Consider the following 23,080-nt stretch of genomic DNA (forward strand, 5'->3'; position numbering starts at 1 on the left):
CCAGAAGTCAGGTGTTACTATCCTTGTTTCATAGCTGGGAAACTGAGGCTCAAAGTGGTCATAGAGCTACTAAGTGAAAGACTTGATGTTGGAGCACAGGTCTGTGACTCCACACCCCATACTGTATTTTATTTTGTTTTGATTTCATTTAGTTTGATTTGATTTTCCATTCCATTCTGCCTCCCCTTACTTACACAAAGTGGATATTTTAGGATTGTTAGAACCAGAGCTTATCCTTTTTTCCCTGATAGTCAGGGAAATGCTCTTTTGTTGAATTTTCTTTCAATCGTATGCTATGGCTCCTATTATGTTGCTGCCTTTTTAACTATGACTTCTGTGATGTAACTTGGAGTTAGCCTCTTGATACATGTTATCAACTTTAATAAATATTTATTAGATGATTAAAAATTTTGCCAGAAATCCATATGAAAACATTCTTTAAGCCTAAAAAATATTTGGCAACAGTCTGCTATATATATAATGGAAATATTTTTATCCCATTTCCTTTCATTTTCCTCCTCAAAGCCCTTGCAGAAAGGGATAATGGAACAGGCAGCTGTGGTCATAGGAAGTCTGTGCACTCTGTGGTTTATATATTTATACATATATATATATATGAAAAATATATGCCCAAATTATATGCATTTGCCACAATTTTTTCTTTTTATTTGTTGCTAGTGCAGAAGCTCCAACTTTCCACTTGTCTTGTGATTAATTGGGATGTCTTTGTTCTCCCCAATGCAAGATCTAAAAACCAGCCTCTGTCTTCACTGAGTGTCTGGGCAGCTGCTGTTTGCATGCTGTTTTCTTTGTTGCTATGTGTGTGGGTGCCTCAGGCCCAGGTCCTGAGTCCTCCTTCTCCTGCCGTGCACTGCCTGTGTTTCTGTGGAGAATGGTAATGTTCTTGGATCAGGGACTTTTACAAATAGGTGTGTTCTTCCTTGTTGGCTTGGAGTGATCAAAGACCACCATGTTTCATTTTGCCCAGAGCCTCGAATCCCACCACCCGCCTCCCATCTTCAGTAAAATCCATTGCAGAGAGCTTTACCCTAAAGCCACAGAAAACAAATCCAACACCTGTGGCCTGAGAGCATTACTTACAAAGGCCTGAAAACTCCCAGAATGTTGTTTATGAGGCACACTCTTAGTTGGGACTCATAGGAGTTTCTGTGTCTCTTGTTTATTTTCTAGCTACTTGTGAGCATCAGATCCTTTTGTAGAGAGAAGGAGGAAGGTCATGTTATAGAACATGATCACGCATGTCAGGACAAATGCTAATTCACGACACTGAATTCTGAGTAATATCCTGAGGGAAGGAAGAAATACACACATATGGGTGTACTTTGGCTTCCATTTAACTCTCTAATTTCATTCTTTTTTTAAAAAAAACTTAAGGACTTGTGTCTTCATTAGTGGTGTTATTCACAGAGACTAGAGTTTCTGCACTTGTCTTGCCCGTGTGGAGTGGAAGGAATGTGTCTTCTTTTGTCATATCCTTATTCAGCAGGGGTGCTCTTACTATAAAACCAGGAAACTAAACAGAAGGACAGTGCATGTATTTGCTCCTGATTTCCCCTCACTCTGGACTTGAGCTGAAATGCAGTTTGTAGCCTTCATGTGTGCACTCAGTGGTGGAGTAATTAAGTGAGGTAATGCATGTGAAGCACTTTTTCCCTTAGTGCTTGGCACATAGTGAGTGCTTAGTGAACAGTAGGTGTTACTTTTTATTGGACCCAAAGTCACATTGCATCTCTCTCTTTAATACAGATTTATGATAGCCTTTTTGTTAGACCTGAAGGTCAGTTTCTACCTTGCTGAGAGCATCAGGAAATGTTGACTTTAAGAATTTTATTTTTTTTTTTGTACTTTTGCATATAATTGGTGGATTGGGTTGAAAACAAAATGCTACATGGATTTCTTTTTCCTGAATTATTTTATGTTTCTAGCTGATTGCTGTAAATAAGTTGAATGTCATATTTGTAGACTAAGAACTAACAAGTCAGTTTCAGACAACAATGAAGACTTTCTATCCTATTTATCAAAACCAAGAGATTTTTTAAAAATATTTTATTTATTTATTTGACAGAGAGAGAGACAGCAAGAGAGGGAACACAAGCAGGGGGACTGGGAGAGGGAGAAGCAGGCTTCCCACGGAGCAGGGAGCCTGATGCGGGGCTCGATCCCAGGACCCTGGGATCATGACCTGAGCCGAAGGTAGACGCTTAACGACTGAGCCACCCAGGTGCCCCAAAACCAAGAGAATTGTAAGCAACCCCATATTGATTTTTGATATTAGAAGTGAATGTTGAAAGGGACCACAAAAGCTGCTTTTCCAGCCTCTACTGGATCAGAGGTCTCTTTTGGGGAACCATTAGTTGCATCTTCTAATAAATAACATTTGAGATATTAAATACTCATTTGCATGGACGTTCTCTAAAGAATATGAACCTAGCATAGTCCCTTGGCTTCGATGAGCCTTAATCTCATGTATCTATTGTTGTGCAATTTATAATGGTAGGTCTTTTCCCCCCTTAGGTACAGACTGAGTTTTCAGTAATGTTTTTTGTTCCATCTAACTTGACACCATAGAGGGCGCTAATAAATCACACCTTCCTGTGCTCAAGTAAAGACAGGCATCTCCCTGTCTCCTACCTGTCCTCCCATTCCTGGATCAAGTATCAGGGCTGAGCTTGTGGCCATCTATAACCACCAATTACAGAGTCCGTTTTTGTATGGGGTAATGGTGGGGGTACAGATCTGAAACACTGATGGGTGGGTGTGCAGAAAGGTGTTAACACAGTAGGCCTGAGATAGCCGTCCTTAGAGAGGCTTGTTTATGAAGTTGGCTGTTGGCTGGCATCAAGGAACTTGGATTTGGGGAGTGTTTCACCATTCCCTAACTGAGGAGTGGCTCAGTGTTCTAATCTGCGTTTGTGGAAATACTCTAGTTTATGCTGACCACTTGCTTTATTTCTGGGAGTCTGGAATTTGGGGTTTGGGTACATGCTAGGCAGAGAGTACCCATGTGATGAACCCCCAACAAAAACCATGGGCACTGATTTGCTAATGAGCTTCCCTTATAGACAGCACTTCACATGTACTGTCACAAGTCAATGCTGGAGAAATTAAGTGCATCCTACGTAGCTCCTTGGGGAGAGAACTCTTGGAAGGATGCTCTTGGTTTCTTCTGGACTTTGCCCCTTGTTCCTTTTCCCTTTGCTGATTTTGCTTTTGATTTTCCTTTCACTGTAGTAAATCTTAGCTGTGAGAATGACTGTATGCTGAGTCCTGTGGGTCTCACTGATCTGGGGCTGGTCTTAGGAACCCTCAACACAATAGTTAAAACCTAACTTGTATAGGATTCCATATAAAAAGAAAAGGCAGAAAGTCTGAAGTGCCTGGAAATTTGCCTTCTGGATCCCTGCATTCTGTATCATTTTCTTCCTAAGCACTACTTCATTTTGATGATGAGTTTAGTAAATATGTTTAGAGTAGAATGTAATTGTATGGGCGGTTCTGCAACATTTAGGTATCAGTGTGAATTCATTCCTTGTTCTCCACTCTCATCAGAACTGAGGTGTAAAGGTCAGAGAGATTTAACATGATGTGTTTTCTCTCTCTCACTCTTACACACACACACACACACACACACACATTTTCCCCATTACCTGGTATTCTAATAATTGGAAATCAGTACCAACTAGAATTCTCCTCCTTGATAAAATACAGTGGCAATTGACTCTCATTTGGGAATGTTTTATGAGTTAGGAAAATAAAATGAAAAAACTGCCTTACATTGGAGGGTTTTTGTGGGTTTTTTTGGTATTACCTTATTCCACTTCTTGGATGTTTATATTGAATAAGGTCTTTCCATACTACACAACAGAGAAGTTTCCAGAGTTTTTAATGTCTGTTTCCACTTTTGAAAGGACTCTACTTCCTTCCTTATTGGGAAAAGAAAGAGAAACAGTAGTGCTGCTGAGAAATATCATCCAGGAGAGCATTTGGGGAGAAAGTACGAGACAGAAACTGGATTCAGGAGTGGCTACACTGGCAATCATTGACTCGTCTGCTGCTCTTGGGCTGGTAGTGTTTTTATCTGTTTGCAGGAGCTTACATACACTTTGCCTTTTTGGTCTGGTAGGATAACCTTTATGCCTTACTTCAGAGACACTTGAACATAGAGCAAATAGAGCATGTAAATTTATAGACAATGTCTATTTTAGACTTGATGAAAATAGACACCAGAAGAAAAGACAGTTGGGATGACAAAAATGTTGTCTCCTGCCTTGGTGTAGGTAATTCCATAAAAAGTAAAAAATGAAGTGTTGTTTATATTCTTTACATTAGTGAAATTTTGATTTTTTTTTATTAAAATGACTTAGTTCCTTGATAGTTTTTATTTAATACTCCCTTTCCTTCCTCACATAAACATAGTAAAGAAAAAAGTCTTCCTGGTAATTTAGAAAGTCGACAAGTAGTTGATTTTCTTCAAAGGTGGCTTGAACTGTTTTTATTGCATGGTGGTTCACTGAGAGCAGCACTTCACTAATTATAAAAGTACATTTTTAAGACAAGCAAGTCATTCATTTTATACTCTATGGAACCGTTAGAGCTACTGTTTATAAATAACAAATGATAATAGGTTGAAAAGTAAAATAAGTGAAAGCCTTTTATATTTATAACTTCGACTGACTGAAAGGTGTTCTGTAATATTTCTTTTTCAATACATTTCATATTCATTCAGCAAATCTGTTTTCTGTGCTTTTTCCCTCCCCATTTTATTTGTGCATTTTATTTTTTGTATACAATCAGAGCTCCCTATTAAGAATTCAATTAATATATTCAAAATTGATGACTCTAGTCTCTACTTTCCTATACCTATGTGTTTATTTTTTCTCAGCCGGTTTAGTTTTACCAAACCTTCTGTCAAAGAGATTTCTCTACTCCTTCTGCTTCTGCCCTGTCTGCTGATACACCTCCTACTCTGGCCAGGACTCAACTACTTATTGTTTCAACTAAATTATTTCAAATGTTTAACATGCAGTGCTAACACTGAGTAACTCAGTGTTGGCCACAGTAGAAATTCTTTCTAAGCTGTCAGATTTTAAATGTACTATATTCGGATCCCATATCTGCATTTTTGAGCTCCCTTTCTAGTACTTCGTTCCTCTTCCCTAAATTTCTTTTTCATCCTAGCTTGTTTTCCTCTGACAGCCACTCTTTTCCTATACTGTTATTTACTTTTGCATTTTAGAAACTTAAGTTTCTGCACCTACACCTGTAAAGAGTTTTATAATAAAATGAACTCGGAAGCATAGGCCCAACCAAGATCTTAAAATATTCAGAGAAAAATGAATTTTAATTACATCAGAAAATATTCATATTTTTAAGTACATAATAAAAACTTTTCAATATCTACATTTGCATATGTGACTGTTGAACCAGACATTGGACAACCTGTGCTTTGGACGCACATTGGCTGTGTATTGAGAAATCCAGTAAGCATCTGTCTACGGAAGACAGTTGGGTTTACAGGAACGACAAGTGGTCGTTTGTCAACAGAAATGAATTAGGTATAAAAACAGCATAACTTCTTAAAAATGTGTATGAGGTTGCATCCTAGTTGCTATCAGGGTTTAAGGATGAGTGTTCTGAGTCTCTATACAGGCAGGTTTGGTTCCAGACCATTGCAGTAAAGTAAGGCAAATGAATTTTTTGGTTTTCCAGTGCATATAAATATTATGTTCCTGCTGTTGTCTCATAAATGTGTGACAGCATTATATCTTTAGAAAACACCATACATACTTTAATTTAAAAATACTTCATTGCTAAAGAAAAATTCTAACCACCATCTGGGCTTTCATCAAGCTGCAATCTTTTTGCTGGTGGAAGGTCTTGCTTTGATGTTGATGCTGGCTGACTGATCAGGGTGGTGGTTGCTGACGGTTGGGGAGGCTGTGGAAGTTACTTAAAGTAAGACAACAGTGAAGTTTGCCGCATCAGTTGACTCTTACTTTCCTGAGAGATTTCTCTGTAGCATGTGATGCCATTTGACAGCATTTTACCCGCAGTAGAATTTCTTTCAAAATTGGAGTCAATCCTTTCAAAGCCTGATGCTGCTTCATGAACTAAGTTATGTAATATTCTTAATCTTTTGTTATTTCAACAGTCTTCACAGCATCTTTACCCGGAATAGATTCCATCTCAAAAAACCACTTTTCTTTGCTCATCCATGAGAAGAAGTTACTTCCTCCCCTGAAGTTTAAACCCCTCAAAGTGGTTTCATCCATGAGGATTGGTATCAACTTCTTCCAAACTACTGTTATGTTGATATTTTGACTTCTTTCCACGAATCATGAATGCTGGTAATGGCATCTAAAATGCCAAATCCTTTCCAGGAGCTTTTAATTTACTTTCCCAGATCTATCAGAAGAATCATTATCTATGGCAGCTATAGCCTTATTATTTCTTAAATAATAAGACTTGGTCAAATTACTCTTGAGTCCATGGGCTGGATAGTAGATGTTGTGTTAGTGGGCATGAAAACAGGAATCTCATTCTATATCTCTATCAGAGTTCTTGGGTAACTGGGTACATTGTCAATGAGCAGTAATATTTTGAGAGGAATTTTTTTTTTTTCTGAGCAGTAGGTCTCAATAGTAGGCGTAAAATATTCAGTAAACCATGTTGGAGACAGATGTGCTGTCATCAGGACTTTGTTGTTCCATTTATAGAGTATAGGCAAAATAAATGTAGCATAATTCTTAAAGGCACTAGGATTTTCTCAGTGGTAAATAAACATTGGCTTCAACTTAAAGTCACTAGCTGCATTAGCCCCTAAAAAGAAAATCAGCGTGTCCTTTGAAGCTTTGAAGCCAGGCATTGACTTCTCCTCTCCGGTTATGAAAGTCCTAATGGCATATTCTTCCACCATAAGGCTGTTTTGTCTATATTGAAAATCTGTTGTTTAGCGTAGCCACCTTCAGTAATTATTTAGCTAGGTCTTCTGGAGAACTTGCTGTACCTTCTCCATCAGCACCTGCTGCTTCTCCTTGCACTTAAATGTCATGGAGATGGCTTCTCTCCTTAAACCCCATGAACCAGCCTCTCCTAGTTTCAGGTTTTTCTTCTGCAGCTTCCTCACCTCTCTCAGCCTTCATAGACTTGGAGAGAGTTAAGGCCTTGCTCTGGATTAGGCTTTGGCATAAGGGAATGTTGCGGTTGGTTTGATCTTCTATCTGGACCACTTAAACTTTCTTCATATCAACAGTAAGGCTGTTTTGCTTCCTTATCATTCATGTGTTCACTGGAGTAGCACTTTTAATTTCCTTGAAGAACTTCTCCTTTGCATTCACAACTTGGCTAACTTTGGCACAAGAAGCCTAGCTTCCAGCCTATCTCAGCTTTCAACATGCCTTCCTCACTAAGTCTAGCTTTTGATTTAAAGAGAAAGACGTGTGACTCTTCCTTTAACTTAAACACTTAGAGGCCATTGTAGGGTTATTATTGGCCTCATTTCAATATTATCGTGTCTTGGGGAATAGGGAGGCCAGAGGAGGAGGAGAGAGATGGGGAACATCTGGTCGGTGGAGCAGTCAGACATGCACAACATTTGTCGATTAAGTTTGCCACGTTATAGGGGTATGGTTTGTAGTACCCCAAACAGTGACAATAGTAACATCAATGATAATTGATCACAGATCTCCATAATAAGTACAGTAATAATGAAAAAGGTTGAAATGTTGCAAGAATTACCAAAATATGACACAGACTTGAAGTGAGCAATGCTGTTGGGAAATTAGCACTGATAGACGTACTCCACACAGGGTTGCCACAAACCTCCAATTTGTAAAAATGCAATATCTGCAAAGTGCAATAAAACAAGATCTGCCTGTACTTAAGGGTCTGGTTATACTGGAAGGGGTTATCCCAGATTGCATGTGACCTATATAAAATGGAATAATACAGTTAAAGAAAAAAAAATCCCACAAAAAACAGATGGGGATTCTGAATAGATCACAGGATTTATGATCGGGGTGATATTTGAGAGGTGGGTCTTGGACGACAGTGGGGCCCCAGAAAATTGATGAGAGCCTTCCAAGCAGAAGGGACAGTGTAAGCAAAAATGCAGTGTTTCAAGAAAGTATAATGCCTTCACTGAAAGGTAAATTGTCACATTCAGCTCCAAGGTGAGAGTGTATATAAGAGAAGTAAGACTTAGAAGCTAGATCTGGGCAGTTCGTGAATGCCAGCATGAAGAATTTATGCTTAAATCGTTTAGCAAAGGGGAGCTATTCAAGTCTAGTTTGGAGGTAAAGATTGTAATGTGATCAAGAGGTATACTTTAGGAAAAGCAGCCTGGCATCAGAATGTGAGTGGGGAGAAGGGAGGAGTAGATGGATGAACAAGGAATGATTATCACAATCCACTTAGGAAGGAATGTGGGCCATCACTAAGCTTGTGAGGATAGGTTTGAAGAGACAGGTATGTGACTGGACAGCTGAGTTAACCAAGGAATTGGTCAGAGGAACTTATCTTTTCACACCTGGCTTTGAGAGAGAATAGTAGGAAAAGAAAAAGCAGGAGAGGCCACACTGATGGAGGCTCGGGTGGAGATGAATGGATAGGAATGCCTTCTGTGCAAGGCATTTCAGTACAGTTCTAGAGTCAGAATCCTGGTTTGAATCCTGGCTCCAAACGTTACTAGCTTTATGACCTCAGGCAAATTACCCAACTTTGCTGCACCTCAATTTTCCCATCTATAAAGTGGGTTTGATAATAATACCTCAAGCCTCATTTAAGTGTAGATGAACATAATACATATATTTTACCTGGAGTCTTTCTTGACTCAGTGCAAAGTATAGGCATTATTATTTTGTTAAATTCTCAGATGTCTTGCTGGTAGCTATTTTCATCCTCTTTAATATATGAGGAAACCAAAGCATGGAGACTATGTTATTTAAAGCAATCCTTTAGCTTGAAAATAGCATTTCAGTAAAAAAAATAGACCTCTGTGCCTTTGTGTGTTTCAGATTTTGTTTTGGTTGTTCTGTTTTGTTTTCAGAATTCAGATAATTTTTTGAGCTACTGGCTAGTTACTTTGGTCTATAGGTGGAATCCCTAAAGAAATCCTCAGAGTTGAAGTTTTCCTCATAGAAAGGGATGGAGCAAATGCAAGACAGAAATGAGAAATCACAAGATTGATGGGAAGACCAGATGATGATCCAGGGGTTAATAAGTATAGAGTTATTTGCAGAAGCTAAAGTGAAGGAAGAAAGTATATACATACACACATTTATAATTGTAGTGGTTTATTATTCCTGTGTCCAGTATTAAACTGACTGATTTAATTTGTTCATTCCATATACAGAACAACAACCAAGTGAAAGACTGTTGCATTTTCCTTTCTAGTTCTTAGTACAATAGGATTTAATTTTGATCCAGAAAATGTCCAACATAAATAAATGCAGTGTCTTTGCCAAAAGCATTTTCCAAGAACAATAGATAATTTTCTGATATTTGCAAAGAAAAAAAATGGTGAGGACCAAATTTTAAATACATATATTTTGCTAAAACCATCATTCTCAACTTTTTCTCACCTCCAGCATGCTAATAATGCAGCTGCTTTCCCTGCACGAGTGGTCTTGGGGAAAGATTATGTTTCTGTTGGACACCTTCTTAATGGTTAGGAGGGGAGTTCAATTCAAAGAAAAATGTTTTTCAGGTAGGGCTGGTATGGGGTTGAAGAGAGTGCCAGTTGATGGGAATCTACTCATCTACCCAGGATGTTCTGTTTTCCTGAGTATTTGCCAGGAGAAAAAAATAGTATTGGGAGAAAAGTACTAGACTGGGTCAGGGGAGCTGAGTGGCTTGTCCCAAGTCAGCCACATACTTCTTTGTTAATTTTCGTATCTGTACAGTAATAAAGGTAGTGCTAGATGATGTCTAAATTTCTTCCCAGCTCTTACATTCATAGTATTAGTGATTAATTCACTACTGATTCATCTGGGCAGTGGGAATACAAAGTACAGTAATCCTATGATAAAGAGACCTACATGACAGAGAAGTATGAGCAAGTCACTGAAGGAGCAAGTAATTCTTGCTGGGAATGGGGAAAAGGCAGAAAGAGGGTGGCATAGGAAACGTTTCATAGAGAGCTTCATTGAAGTTGGGCCTTGAAAGAAGAGAATGACAGAGGCAGAACGGAGAGCGGTTCAGAATCAGGTAAGATTTTTCCGTACTCAGGATCATTTATGGCAAGTAGCTCTTTGTAGCTGGAGCTTTAGAGGTCTTGGCAGGAGATGATGTTGGAAAGGTAGGTTGGGTTTATATTGAGGGGACTTCAAATGCCAAGTATGGGAATTTATTATTTATTCTGTGCACAGTAGGGAATCAGTGCTAGTTTGCGAGGAGGGGGAGTGAGATAGTCCTAGTTTCAGTCTTCAGAAATCTGATGAAAATGCATAAAGAGTGGTGATTGGGGAAACTTGCTATTTGTTTTCTTAATGACTGTCTTCAGCAGTTAACTTATACCCAGGTGCCTCTTGGCATTTATATTGATCCTTCGGGATCGTGTCCCTTTCTATAACCAGCACTAACTTCACAAACTCAAGAAAATACTGTTTGTGCTCCTTTTTTTGAGGTGACACCAAGAGCTTATCTCCGTTAATGCGTACTGTCTCCCCCCATGCCCAACCGTATTGGCAATACCATTAGCAAGGTTTAAAGAAAAGGGGGGGGGGCAACAAAACCCAGTATTAAAAGAAAAAGCTAACGACTTAAAAATTCACTTTCCTCAGTTCTGTCTCCGTAGATAGCCTAAACAGTTAAAAAAGAAAATTGGGAAAAATTTTAACCCCTTAGTGGTTGTCACAGTGATGTCTGTCTTACCTGGGATCTCTTTGGTCTAACACACTAAAAAGAAAAGAACATTGTACAGCGCTTTCATTTTTGCCTGCAGCACTTGTTGGTTGAAGCTGTATTGACTGAATGCGGGACAGACGCTAAAATCAGTCTTTGGGGAGCCAAGGGAGCCATAGGAATTGTGCTTAGAATCCCCGTGAGGCCTGTCAGCTCGGGCTTTCATGTTTTCCTTTCTTTTTGCTGCAGCTTTTTCTTCCAGACTGCTCAACAAGCACACCAAAAGGTATTGTGCGTGCGTGCGTGCGTACGTGCGTCTGTGTGTGCGTGCGTGCGTACGTGCGTGCGTGCGTACGTGCGTCTGTGTGTGCGTGCGTGCGTGCGTACGTGCGTCTCTGTGTGCGTGCGTGCGTGCTTCCACCAGAGAGCTTTATCATCAGTGCTGTGAGCTCTCCCTTACGAAGTCGTGTCTGTCATAGGGGGATTTGATGCAAGCTTTCTCCACGCCCAACTCATTGAGATTGGTGTGGCCCCGTTACTCCTGCTTGCCAGTTATCAGCCACCTTGGTGTTATTTAAATGGAGACATTTTGAATGTTTCCCATTTCAAAATGTTTTAGTGTACACATTAAATGGCAGGCGTCTCAGGAAGCCAGATGTTTCTGCCTGTTCTCACGCAAATGTTTATTTACCCGATAATCTAAAGAATCATAGATTTCCAGATTATTTGCAATTGACTCAATCTTTTTTTTTTTTTTTTAAGATGCTGGTATTGTCCGATGTTCCCTGTAAATTGTATCAGAGCAGATGTAGTCACCCTGATAGTGCAATGGACTAAACTAATTTCATTGATTTAAACATTGTTAAACAATTTCAAATGCAGCTTTGGAAACAGTGTTCTGAACCTGTTTAATAATGTTTAAAAATGCATCAATGAAATTGGCTTAGCCTATGGCCTTTATTACATTATCTGTTCTCAATTACATGGATTCTGTGTTTTATGTGTGGACTGGTTCTAAGTAACTTAAATAAATAAATAAGTAAATAAATAATGATCCCAGCTGAAGAGTGTGGCTTATCCCTAACCCACTGAATTTGTTTTAGAATTGGTAAGTCTTGAGAAATACTTCAAGAGTGCCCTATCAGGTGTGAAATACTAGGAAATGCCTTCAGGAGGTTGAGCTGGTGTTGGTAGTCCAGTGTGCACCCTTTCCCCCTCTCACCTCCACTGCTCGTCCCCTTCCCCTCACCCTCAGTGCCATTGTTGTGATGCTGCTACTGAATTCAGCGCGATCAGCCTTGAAATATAACCTAAAACATTAAATATGTTTTTACTAATTGTGATCTGCTAAAATCACAACTGAAGATCTCTTTCGAAGCATTTTTTTTTTAATTTCAAAAACAGTATTTAAGTGATGACATGCAGTAATTTGTTCATTCTTCTGTCAGTATAATTTACAAGGCAGTGGCAGATAAACATAGCAATACAAGATTCATTTACAGTGACACAATGGCAGATACACAGAGCAGAACCCTGCCTATGAGATAAAGTGGACTGAGTGACTTATGCAGTAATTAGGGGATAATTGTCATTAACCTCACAAACAGTAGTTTACCCATATTGTTTAAAAGGCTCCAGGATGCATAATGACAAGGTAATCTGTCAAAGCGCTAGGGGGAAATATTAATAAGATTTGTGCAAGCCTGGGTAGAAAATATGCAGAAAGCGGCCACATTAAGCTAATTGGTGGATGAATATACACTTGTAAAAGTGCTTCTAATGGCACGTTTGCTGCTCTCCAAATGACTACCGTTAATGTGGAGAAGTGGGCTGCTTAGAAAGTCAGGACTGCTGGGACAAGAGGGTATTAAGGCATGCAGACGCGGTTATTACCTTGCTCTGTAATGCATGCTTCCTCCTCTTATCCTCCTTTATTTGGAATTTCTGAGTTTTTTGTTATAATAACATATATTGATTATTAACTCTGATTATTCTGTTTTTGATCTGTATTTGTTCAGACAGCCACCAACCCCAAATTACCTCGACTTCGTGGCTAAATAAAATGTGTAATATCTACTTTGATAGCTGCTTAAAAATATAAAGAAACTGTTAATGCATACGTGGATTTATAATTATACGTACATGTGGGGGGGGTGCCTTTTATAGAAACACATTTAATCTGAGCAATCAAAGGAAAGTATATCCATCAACAACCTTGTGTATGTGTTACAAGTAATAATGTGTTGTTCCCTGATGAATGCTAGAGCAGGAAATTAATCTTTGTGTTCTACTGCCATTCTTATACCCAGAGAAGAACAAAGTTAAATCTCCCAATACATCTTTCTGTTCAATCACACACTCCGTCCTCCGTGTGTTTTATAGAATACTCAATCCTTGCTGTTTTATGGAATACTGTTTAGTGAGTGTTCAGTCCCTTTCTACCCCTGCTCCCTTATATCCTAATGAATATGTTAAAGTTCCTTAGGGTTGTTCCATCATCTCCAATTGTGGAGTAATTCAAAGTATAATATGTGAAATAGAATCATCCTTTCAAGCTTTGGAATCTCTGATCACACACCAGTATTGGGTTATCTTGGTTTCAGAGATAAAATGTCAAAGTTCAGAGCGTGTGGCCTTGAATTTGTCCCAAGGTTTTGGCCCCTACCTGATGTGTAAAGTCACTTTCCTTGTGAAAAAAGTTTTTTTGCCCCCATGTTTTTGCTGTTTGTCAGACATTATAGGAAAGCACATCAGGAAATGCCAGGGTCTTTAGCATTTATATTTAAATATGTAAAGCCCCAGCACAGACCCCTAGAATATATATGGAGGCTTCCTACAAACCCAGTGGCAGAACTTTGGTTATAGAAAGAAAGGTAAAATGAGAAAATGCCATCCTCAAAGCAAAAATGTTAGAAGGGGATCTGGTAAGTTTTGTTTATTGCAAAGCAAGCAGATTTATAGCTGTCCTAGGACTCGGGCTTTATCTTTATGTCTGAGGGGAGAAGAAAACAAGACCACTTTCGGGGACCATCCCTCTCCTTCCTCCTGTTTCTAAGTGTCATCTCTGAGGGTTTCAAAGTGCTCCTTTGCTGTCCTGAATGACCAAGTGAATAACTTGTGCCCTATTTAAAGGGTTTAGCTGGAGGGAGGGTCTTATATGCAAATACTGCACTTCCTTGGAACTGCAAAGGTTGTTGGAAGACCACAGGTAGTTACTTACAGCTTTATGGAGGTACAGCATTTATTTTGGGATGGTTGATTCTCAGGTTGCACAATTCTCACAAACCATAACTGATGGGATTTTGAGGGGTTCCCATGGCCTCTTAGGGACTTTTTGAGCAGTTTCCCTAGTTTTCAGGCAAAGTTTCCATTTGAACTGATCATTGGATTGACTAGGAGTAAAAATTAATCCAGAAAAATGAGTACCTCTAATTATGTCACTGATAAGTAGTCCCAGACAGAAGCATCAAGAGAAGCATCTAGAATATATATATATATTCTAAAAAAATAATTTGTACACAAGTTGGTTAAAAGGAAAAATATTAGCCTAGAGTTTAAAATAATTTTAATTAAAATTATTTATGTGTCCAGATTCTCAGCATAGATAGTCGAGTGATGGAATTTGAGAGCCAAATAACGGAATTTTGGTGTAGCAAGGCTTAGAAAGTTTAGTAAGACTTACTTATACAGGAGATTGCTGAAGCTGAGTATTGGTGATCTGACAGCCAACACAGCTGGTCATTAGCAAAACCATCATTAGCAAAACCAAGACTAGAATTCAGGTGTTACTCACTTACATTCTTTATTTCCCTCTAAGGATGACTATGTATAAGTCATGTTAAATGAATCAAAAATCTGAAACTTTAAGATACAAATTCTGTTTTCGCCTACAGGTACAGAGTTAGATATTCTCTTATGTTAAGGACTCACGCACGGGTAGTTTTATGTTGGGGTTTGGTATGCTAAGAATATCAGCTGGGTTTAAGATTTTCTATTTTGAAACTTAAATGATTCCTAAGATACTATTATTAAACATTAAAATATATCATGTCTTTAGAAGTTTCTCAAGTTTGATTTACAATGGAGCTAGGTAATTTGAAAAATACTTTTGAATCTTGGAAGTGCAATTCTAGACATTACAGAAAGTAATTTACTCCTCTGAATTTTGTTTTATATGGCAAAGCAAGGCACCTGCTTTATTTATTTGCAAACAAATGCCCATAGAGGAAATGCGTATGGCTTGTTTTAAGCTAGACAAGCTAAAATTCCTGGGTACAAAGAAGAAATCCTGACAGGCCTTTAATAGAGCTTAACTGAAGCTTCTATGATTAAATGTGTTGTAACCCTGGAGTGATCTATCATAATCACAGTTTTTAAAGTAAAAACGCTGTACAGACTGTTACTAAGGGGAAAAAAGTGATAGTCTCCTATGAATTATATATTCTTATCTGGTCCATAATGAAGAACACTCTATAGTGAAATGAATTTTTTATCAAAAGTCAAACAATATGTTTTAAAAATTGTAAGAACCATTTGAAACTAGTGCCCTGGCGTTTTGATAATGTTATTTTGGTTAGAGAGGTGATCGGTTTGGGAGGATGTATTGTTCAATTTTTCAATAATTTTTTTCTCTTAAAAGATATCTTTTTTGGTGAAAAGTATTTTCAAATGTGGATCAGAGAAGGGGTAGAGATTGATATATTGAAAAATGTCAACACCAGTACCTAAAATTACAGAAAATTACCATGTTGCTTTTTTCTTCTGCTACCAGCTCCAATCAAGGGCCATGCTCATCAAACTTCCAGTTCCATCCAAGGGGAAGCATCCCTTGACTTTGTCCTTTTTTTGCAATTAATTCAATATGCCTTACCTCACTATACCACCATTTTCCATAATCAAGCATTTTGAATGTTATAATACTGATTTATAATAACGTTCATGTACACTAAGAGTAAGCCAAGAATGGTAGTCATGTCTCTATCTACATATGCATATTTCAGTACATGCAAACTTGTGTGATAAGTAACTCTTTTAAAGCCAATCCCTATGTGCAAGCAGTATTTATGGAGAGGAGACTTCAGTGTTAACATGTCTGCTAACAAGGACTAATAAGGTTTTCCTTTTGCCAGAAAATTCTGTGATGCAAAGTTTTCTGAGAGCTCTAGCATTCTAACCAATGGTGGATATTCCTGTAGCATTCATTTCTCCTTGGGAAGAAAAAGGAAGAATCAGAAAGATATTTCAAGTCAAGGTTTTTATAATCTGGACATACTGAATTGATCACCAGCTTCTGTAATCACAGCAAGCCAAAATATACCCAGCGCTCATGTTTGCATGTTCATTTCATGACAGTGATGGTCTTGTGTTGATGAGGAAAGCATATTTGTTTTCCAAAGGGGAAGTTCATGTGGATAAACGTTAACAAATAAAGTACAGTCTTGATTATTATTAGTTGGAAGTTTTTCTTTTCTATGCCACACCCTGTTGATTCTTTCTCATGGGACACCTCTGTCCTAGAGAGGAGCAGAGGAAGCAAGGATATGACTGGTCAGCTTTATATTTTGAAGGTAAAGTGATGCTCTTGAGAAATTCTGTAAAATACATATTTCCAAATCATAGAAATTGAGTAGGGTTTTCATTACCCAAAACAAATGTTGATTTTTTTTTTAATCAGGTCTAATTTGAACCATTTGGTGCAATCATGGTATAAACGAGTATGTTTCATTCTGCCTACAGATATTAGAGTTGTTTCAGCTGGCCTAGAAACATTAGCCTAAAATAGTGGAAAAGCACAATCACATAAAAGAGCTCTGTGTGAATAAAGCATGGTATAATTTTGTTTACTTACACAACCAAACTGCTCCAGTATATATTTTATATGCTAGTGGTGCATCTTTTTCAGTCAGTGCCCTCCAAGAAATATCTGTTTAAATGTAAATTTGCTAAAACAAATAAGCATGCCAAGTTCTTTTCCCACATAATTTCAAGTGTTTCTCAGAAATTATCACAACATTGCTTAAAAAATTTCCCTAAGTACTTCCCAGAATCTATTACTTTCGATAATTTTTTTCTTTTACCATTTTGTTCCTCTCTCCTTCTTGCCTGCTTACATACACACACACATGCGGGCACATAGACACACGAAACTTTGACCCATGCACACTTAGGATTGCCAAGTCATATAAATTACAGAGACAGATAAAATTTAACAAAAAGGGGGGCAGGGAATTGGCCGTGATGTAAGTGGAGAGCACCCAGACCAGTTAAACTTTTTGGCTGAAGAGACAAGTTTTAACAGTGGCTTGACTTGAGAAAGTTTAAACAGAAATATTTGCATGTTACATACGGACCCATCTGAGTTCTAAAACAGGTAACTAGTGGGAGAATGGGACAAAAGAGGACTGAAAGTTTTATGACTTCTATAATTTTTTCTTGAACCACACATAATATTCAAAGGCTTCCCTTCCACAGAGTATCTCCCTCAAACTCCTGCTACTTCCAGTCCTCAGAGCCCGCCCTCTGCACCCACGAGTGGTACCCATGATCTCTCCATTTGCAGACCCCATCTGTTAAGTTGATGGAATGCCCCTGTTCATATCATCTGAGATAATGGCCTGAGCCCATCGCTTGCTCCTGAGGTGACCTAGCAGTTAGATGATATATTTCCTAATTTCTGGGTCACATCCTGACACATGTGCACCTAACCAAGCATCCAGCACAAAGTCAGATAGAGGCAAGATAAGGTGAATTAGCTGACAGTTCCTCATCAACACCATCCAAAGTGTTCGTGAAGGTGCATGTGCATAGTACATGTCTGCCGCATGTCAGTATTCGCTGTGTAGAGAAGCAGTCTCTGGTTTTTATGACTACACACCCTGTTAGTAAAAATGTATGAGCTTATACCCTAATATATGTAAAGCTGTTTCTAAATTAGTAACATATTACTGTAAAGCCACATATAAAATACTAGCAAAAAATCGTCTTTTTGGTAAAAAAAAAAAAGGAAAAGGAAAAAGGAAATTTTTATGTTTACTCCCCATGTCACAGTGGATTATGGTACATACCCTACTGATGGGAGAGACGTGTGTGTTTGTTATTCTGGTCACAAAACAATACAGGAAACAAGAAGTAAGATGGTCTATAAATAGGAAATTTATGAATGTTGAATTCTGAGTGTGACTTCATGCAATTTGCATGATTTAATGTTTTAAGTCAACTTCATTGAGGTATATTTTTGCGTACAATGAAATGTACCAATTTTAAGTGTATATATTCATGTAAACATAGATAGAGTCATGATATAGAACATTTCCATCACCTCAGAAAGTTCCCCAGTGTTCTTTGCAGTCAGCCCTTCTCCCCTACCCTCACCCCCTGGCATCCACTGATCTTCCTTCTGTGTCTATAGTCTTACCTTTCCCAGAATTTCCATGATTGGAATGGTAAGAGGTAGTCTTTTGAGTCTGATTTCTTTCATTTTTAACATTAATGCTTTTGAGAGTCCTCCATGTTTTTTTTACTGTGGATCACTAGTTTATTCTTTTTAAGTGCTCAGTGGTATTCTATCACATAGCTCTCCCATTCTTTGTTTACCCTTAAGACTTACACATCTAGAAAACCAGGTAAAATTTATGATTCATAGCATTGTCTCATCAATTTTTAACTCTACAATTACTGTTAAGTTTTACCTGATAGAGTACCAAGCTACATAGTCTTGAAATTTGGTAATTCTCTACCTTCTACCCAGCCCTGTTCTTCTTGCCTTGATACATGAATTAATCCTGAAGGATAAAAAATAGAAAATTCCAATGGGAAACTGGTCATGAAAATAAGTTGCCAATATGGTTATGTTGGAATAATTTCTTAAGATAGCACACTTCAAATCTAGACATGAAATCAAAAATTGTATCTCATAAACCTCTGATTTTGTTCTAATTGGTCAGCATTCTCTATAGCTCAGTATCATTTAATTAAAAGATTTAAAATTATATCAAACAGGAAATATTTTTAGCTAATCATTTTAGGATTTTTAAAAATATATGCCTTAATATGACTGACAAGAAGTTCATGTAATAAGAATAGAAAATTAAACTGTTCTCCGCCTTTTTTAGAGTTAAAAGCTATTTGCTTATTTCTTAATAATTTGAATAATGCTAGAGCAAATAAGTCCTAGATCTCTGCTGTGTTCACTGTTCCTCCCTCATTCACATGTGTGGACAGAAAGAAAGACATTGTTTTCCCTCCGTACTGTAGCATGGTTGTAGCCTGCCATGAACACAGATGGGTTTCTTCTTGGACTGAGGAGTCTGTGGGCTTGAGGTCACCTGACAATCTAATTATCCCGAAGTGTCTTATCTGGTCTCTCTTCCATCTCTTTACATCCTTCCCTTCTCTACTGTCCCTTTCCCTTAAGAAAAACCAACCAACCTTACTTTGATCTTAAAACTATGGGTCATATACTATATTTTAACATGAAGAAAGGGCTTAAATAAAACCACTGAAACCATGACAGTTGATTCTACTACAAAAAAGATTTTTAAAAAGGCACTCTGCAGAGCCATACAGAACCAGGTGCCAGATTTGAGTGATAATCACCAGTTCCAGCAAAATAATAAAAGGAAATCTTTTCATTTAAAATACTTACGTGTAAATATTTTAAGTGTTTTATACTTTTTCTGAACCCAGTGAAACTGGTTTATAAGTTAGGATTATTTGGTCTTACTCATCTTTTAATTAATAGCATAGCTGGTTATTTCACAAGAAATCAATACATATAATAATACCTTACATTTCACTTAACAAGGTAAATCTTATCCTCATTTTGTAAATAACAATTCCCAATGTAAAGGTTTAAAGGTCACTGAACTCTGGTTACAAATGGGAAAGCCTTAAGGAACTGACTCACAGACTACAAAATGGAATGAGAAGGACAAGAGTCCAGTTACACAATCTGCTGTGGTTTATTATTCGTGCACAAGACCCATGTCCCATTATGGGTTGGTCAACAGTCAGGACATTCATACTGGTCTACCAGACTGAATTTTTGTTTTATTAATGTTTATTCTGTGATAATGCCTAACTTTTTTTATGGCTCTTATTCACTCTGGTAAAGTTTATTTGACATGGCACAGGGGCCAAGCTTTTAGATCTGTACTTCTCAAATTATCTGTTAGGAAGGACCAGTTACTCCCTCCCCATCTCCCCCTTAAGTTTTAAGCCAATACTTAAATAAAATAAAAAGAAATTAATAAAAAAGAAATCATCACACTTTTCATTGTTTCAGCAGTTGTCACATTGTCTCAAAGTCTTCTAAATGATTACTCTCAATTATTTGCAGACTGGTTAAAAAAAAAAAAAATTGACACCAGTCTTTTTTGAATAGCATATAGACCACTCGGAAATTCTTGCTTTAACACAGGAGTCCCAAGCCACTGTTTTGAGAATCACTGCACCAGAGCATGCTTATCTCTGTCACTCAGATCTTCAGGAAAAAAGAACGCGGGCCTTCCTTTTTCCCCTTTGGTGACTTCCAAATCCCATTCAACCAGTTTATCCAAGGATGTGCTAAAACCGATAGCCATTCTAGCATTGAGCTTGCAGACCCATGATGTTATATAAGAAAGTCAACTTGTTTCTTTCTGCAGTTGCTCTCTTTATGAGCATGATGATAGTAGATACCCTTGATCAAACATGAAAGGTGGCTTCTTTGGAAAGAACTTCTGTGACACTTCATATTGCCTGGATGCCCAGTTTGAGTGGGTAATGTGGGTGTTTGTCCTGTTCCCAAGCACATTTGTTTGCAAAGATGTGATGTTGTCCTTCTATGTAACTGTAAATCGCTGTTTCCATTTACCACTATAAATGGAGCTTCTCTTTTATGATTCAGGCTACCAGCAAAGTTCTAAATCTTGCTTACCTGGACCTCTTCCACCAGAAGTAAATGGTTTAACCTAACAGTTCCATTTTAGTGGAGACAGCTACTCAGGACTAAAAGAGGTCTGAAAGGCAGTGGTTTTAGAAAGAGCGGCAGGCGTTGTGGCGGGCCAGGAGAAAAGAGAAACCATATGGGACTGCTGTGTTCTGCTGGGGGAGACAAGATAGGAGGGTGATGGAAAGGAGATGCCTCAGGTGGGTTTGATCAGTTGCTATGGTTTCTAAGGGTTGTTTTAATACCAGAGGCCACCAGCTGTGTAAGTACATTATCGACATACGGACTTAGGTGCCGGCTACCTGGGAGGGAATGACTGCGTGCTGCTCAGGTCGCATTGCAGCCTGAGAAACGATCCACAGTAAAAGCTTCCATAGAAGTACAATTAAGAGAATGGATTTGATGGTAAAAGAAAAATGGTGTAGAGGAGGACATTACAGCGCTCCAGAGACCAGCCCTGTGCAGAAGTCCTATTCCTTATTGTCACAGACTCAGTGTGCCCACCTGGGAAAAGACATTATGGACAGCAGTCATTATACCCCATGAACTTAGAGTCAGAATTTCTGGATTCGAGTCCGAGACCCCAAGTTAGCATCTTGGCAACCTCAACCAGCCATCCCCCTTTCCTTCACCCTTGGCCCCTCATCTGTTACACATTTGCTGAGCTCTGGAAGCTATTATGGGGTTCAAATGAGATAATCTATACAAAATCACAATTTATTTCTCTATTTACCTACAACACCCAACACTCCCCCTTGCTTTGCCCTATTCCAGAAAAAGCATGTAAGGGAGACTGATTGAGTGATACTTTTTAAAAACTGGCTGTTGCAGGATTCCAGCATCACCCAGAGTCACCATATATACATATCTTTATATAAGTATTCTGAGCAGATAGCTGCATGAGGATATTTGATCTGAAGGCTCATGTTATCTACAAGATGAAAGAGGGAAAATTTTTGTAGGAATGGACACCCACATGCACATACCACACGTATACTTTACGTAAAATGATAGAATGCTGGAGTGAGTCTTACCAGGAATGGCACATAACTATTAGAGCTTCTTTTTTGTAAGGTAATTTAAATAAATGATAAGTATCTCCTTACAATCAAACTAGTTGTCTTGGTTCAGACCATACAGTTGTGGTCCAGAGAGAATTTGATATCACAAAGCTGAATAGAAAAGTCTATGAGACAGAATTTTCCATTGCAAAAATAGTATAGTTCCCTTTATCCTGCTTCCCCTAATGACACATTCTATGTAAACACAGCACAGTTGATGAAACTAAGAAATTAAGGTCGGTACCATACTATTCACTATTCTAGAGACTTTATTCAAATTTTGCCAGTTTTCCCATTAAAGGGTCTTTTTCTGGTCTGGTATCTGTAGAATCTCACATTACATTTATTTGTCCTATTTTCTTGGTCCCCTCCAATCTGTAACCATTCTCTGGTCCTTTTTTAAAAATCTTTACTGACGTTTACACTTTGAAGAGTACTAGCCACTGTTTTGTAGAATGTTCTTCAGTTTTGGTTTATCTAATGTTTTCTCATGATTTAGATTGCAGTTATACATACTTTGGCAAGAAAAGGATGACGTGCCTTTCTCAGTATATATCAGGAGATACATGATGATGCTTAACACTGGTGATGTTGACTTTGGTTACTTGGTTAAGGTGGTGTCTGCTAGGTTTCTCCGTTGTAACGTTACGGTTCTTCTCTTTGTAATGAATAAGTGTCTAATTTTGTTTTTTTTAAGAAGGTTTTATGCTTTCTTAAATTGATAGGCAGGTTGGGGCAAGTATTATTCACAGAGGTTGCAAAAGTTCCCATCCTGGTTAGGAAGAAGCTGTGCTCTAGAAAATGATGGAGTCATTATTTAAGCATTTGAATACATTTCTCTCAGCTCAAGCTGAAATGGATTGCCTGACATTACAGTGCAGGATTTTTAAGTCCTACCTCCAGGCAAATCTCATAGTTACTAGCAAAAATGAAAGTGTGAAATGCTTTTTAATGTATATTTAACAACACATAGTCTGGTGATTACTGATGTGTATTCTCTGTGGACTCCCTTTGCTATCAGAGGAGGATGTTAAGAGACAACATTTTTACACATTTATTCTAGCTAAATCCATCACATGTTTACTTTCTAAATATCTATAACTGTCACTTATAACAAGATCATAAAAAGTCAAATACTTAAAGTCTAACTCAAACTTTGAATCCTAGGATTACAGTCAATTTTCAGGAAAAGTACAATCACTGTTTTTCCTTAACTCTACCTTATGAG

General features: G+C 38.0%; 1 protein-coding gene across 9 annotated transcripts in view; it reads left to right on the plus strand.

Moving 5' to 3' along the window:
- The window catches only part of BNC2 (basonuclin 2), a 430,537-nt gene that overhangs the window by 385,948 nt on the left and 21,509 nt on the right, over positions 1-23,080 (plus strand). The gene's annotated exons all lie outside the window — the stretch shown is intronic.

The sequence above is a fragment of the Mirounga leonina genome, unplaced genomic scaffold (assembly GCF_011800145.1).
Source record: "Mirounga leonina isolate KUSES-001 unplaced genomic scaffold, KU_Mleo_1.0 Mir_447, whole genome shotgun sequence".
Taxonomy (NCBI): Eukaryota; Metazoa; Chordata; class Mammalia; order Carnivora; family Phocidae; genus Mirounga; species Mirounga leonina.